General features: G+C 50.6%; 1 pseudogene; it reads right to left on the bottom strand.

Moving 5' to 3' along the window:
* Positions 1–230: 230 nt before the first annotated feature.
* LOC101594086 lies at positions 231–625 on the bottom strand (annotated as a pseudogene).
* Between the last annotated feature and the right edge of the window lie 2,378 nt (positions 626–3,003).

The raw sequence follows: 3,003 nt of genomic DNA, 5'->3' as shown, positions 1-3,003 counted from the left end.
ACTCATGCTTAGCCCAACCTCTACCTATACCCTATACGTACAAATAAAGCCTTTTTATTTATTTATTTATTTTGCGTTTTCAAAGGGTTTATTAAAGAATGTTCTTAAAAGCTAATTTGCTCGTGCTGTCTGCATAGTAAAGGTGATGGAAGAGAGCAGGGTCCCAGGCCTCGTTCTGCTGCAGTTCCCGTGGCAGAGCAGCGTGGTCGTTCCTGCAATGTGAGAATAAATTAAAAAGAGTCTCTTCCCAAGACGAGGCGTAACAACAGGAGACGCAGTGAAAAGCCGTCTTCCTTTCGTTCTGGGGTGTTGGAGCCCGTATTTTTACCATCACAGGCTACAGTTTTCACTTTATCCACCTTAATAAGTTCCGTCACTTCTCTGGATTCAACATCATTCAATGCAAAAGCCCACGCATTATCGCAGCATCTGTATGTGTTTAGAGAGCCCCTGAAGTTGACTCTGCTCCTGACCCTCTGGGCCAGCGCTGAGTTTGTAGCCTTATCGGACTGAAGCAGAACTTGAAGGCAAGTTGAGGGGTGATCTGTTGAGACTGTATGCGCTCATCTAGGCTCTCCTGAAGGCTGTTCCCCAAAGTGGTATTTCTGTACAGCTGATATGCCATGGCTTAGGAGGAAGAAATTGCTTTTTTCAGGCTTGCGTTGATGTCCTGGGGGAGGCGTCTCCCGCCGCCGCGAGCCCCGAGGGAGGCGCCCACCCGCCAGGACTCTCGCTCTGCCGCTGCCACCGAAACCCTATTTATTTATTTTTGAGACAGGGTCCCGCTCTAGCTCAGGCTGACCCAGAGCTCTTTCTGTAGTAGCTCTAGCTTGCCTTAAACTCAGGGTGATCTTCTTACCTTAACCTCCTGAGTGCTGGGATTACAGGTGTGAGCCACCACACTCGGGACTCCGGCTGGTTGGTGTTGACAGTGATGGCCATGGTAGGGAGTGGTCGTGGTGGTAGCCGAGGTGCTGCTGTGGACGCAAGCAGTGGTGGGGTTGGTGGTGGTGCAAGTTGGGTTGCTGTACTTGGTGATGGTAGCAGTGGGGCTTCTGCTGGTTGTTGCTGCTGATGGTAGTGGTGGCAGAGATGTCGGCGGCAGCGGCAGGATTGTTGCTGGTGTTACCGTTGCTGCTGGTGGTGATCGGGTTGCTGGTGGTGTGGGTGGTGGCTGCAGTTGTGATGGGGTGCGGGTGATGATGGTGATAGTGAGGTTGCTGCGGCTGGACGCAGTTGTGGTGGGGTTGCTGCTGGCTGTTGTTCGTGATGGTGTTGGCCGCATCACTGCTGGTGATGCTGTGGCTGCTGGTGGCGATGGGGTTGCTGGTGGTGTGGGTCGTGGCTGCGGTTGTGATGGGCGGGGGTGGAGACGGTAGCCGTGGCGGTGTTGCTGCTGGTTGTTGGTGGCGATGGTGGTGGTGGTCGTCATGGTGGGGCTGCATCGGCTGTGGGAGAAGCTGGGGCGGTGGTTCCTGCTGCTTCAGTGTCCATTCTCTGAGAGCCCGCGCTTCAAGCCCTCCTTTTCCACCATCTCCCTTCTGATATGGTGGTGGGCTGAGGCGGAGGTCTCCTGACAGAGTGACTTGTCAGGAAGTTACTGATTTTCTGATGCTCGCCCATGCTTATAAGTTCATGTTTTACAGCAGCAGTACAGTTCTGATTCTCTCTGAGGTGTATCTGTTAGTTCCTTGAAGGGTGCCAAGGACATACTTGGTCTTTGCTCCATCCTTGGCCTGGCAGATCTGCCATACAGGGGTGGTCTACTCCACTTGCCCTTTGCGCCAGCAGACCTGCCAACTGTTAGGTGATTGCTGGTGGAGTAGAAGGAAGAGAACTCAGTACCAGACTCCCTCAGCAAGAGTCATCTTGGCCCACAGACGCTTGGGAGTCCTTGTTGCTGCCAGTAGGAACATTCCAGTTGCCCCACCCAGCTAAACCATCTCATATCTACCAGCATCCTCTGATGCAGCACCAGCCATGTGGCCAGGCCAGGCCAGTCGCTGATCTGCTCTCTGACACGACACTACCACACAACACTGCTCCTACCCCTGGTTTTGTTGATGGGCAGGGTCTGGGAGTTATCTGGCTTCCTGATTTAGTTTCTAAAGGTAAAGGAGGAGTACGGCTATGTTTCAATGAAATTTTAGCCTCCCAAACTGTGACCACCTCGCTTCTAGTGTCCCCTCCCTCCTTAGGTTCTCTTGGAAAGGTGGACACGCAGTTGGGGTGGTAGCACATTCACACCAGCTGTGGCCTTGTTCCAAGCTGTGGGGCATTTTCTGGCTCTTCTTTATCCATGGTGGGTCAAGTTGGCCACTTTGCCACTCAGAACCTAAAGCCATACATACCATTCCTTTGGCTTTGGTCCCCTAAGCTGAAGCAGAAAAAGAAAGGGCTGGGCTGGATGGCCTTGAACATCCCACGTCTCTTTGAAGTATGAAAACCACTTGATAAGGAAGGGAGTCTCTATCTCAAGAAGCAAGTTCACTGAAGAAAGTGTAGAGATAGACTTTAAAGGGCAGAGACTGTAAATACACTGTGTGATGCTCCAAATGCAGAGCATGTGCTACGTAAATAGCCAGATGCACTTGGCTTTAAAAGAATTAATTTTGAGGGAATTACCATGGGACTTTTTTTATAATCATGGAAAATGTTAATAAAAATTTAAAAATTAAAAAAAATGATTTTAGCTGGGCGTGGTGGCACATGCCTTTAATCCCAGCACTTGGGAGGCAGAGGTAGGAGGATCGCTGTGAGTTCGAGTCCACCCTGAGACTACATAGTTAATTCCAGGTCATCCTGGGCCAGAGCGAGACCCTACCTCGAAAAACTAAAAAATAAAATAAAAATAATTAATTTTATTTATGTATTTGAGAGAGGGAAAGACGGGGAGAGAAAGAGAGGGAGTGAGGGAGGGAGAGAGAATGGGTTTGCCAGGGCTTCTAGCCACTGCAAACAAACTCTAGATGCATGCACCACCTTGTGCAGCTGGCTTACATG

The sequence above is a fragment of the Jaculus jaculus genome, chromosome 10 (genome assembly GCF_020740685.1).
Source record: "Jaculus jaculus isolate mJacJac1 chromosome 10, mJacJac1.mat.Y.cur, whole genome shotgun sequence".
Classification (NCBI taxonomy): domain Eukaryota; kingdom Metazoa; phylum Chordata; class Mammalia; order Rodentia; family Dipodidae; genus Jaculus; species Jaculus jaculus.
The sequence above is the reverse complement of the archived record's forward strand: the minus strand, read 5'-3'. Positions and strand labels throughout refer to the sequence as shown.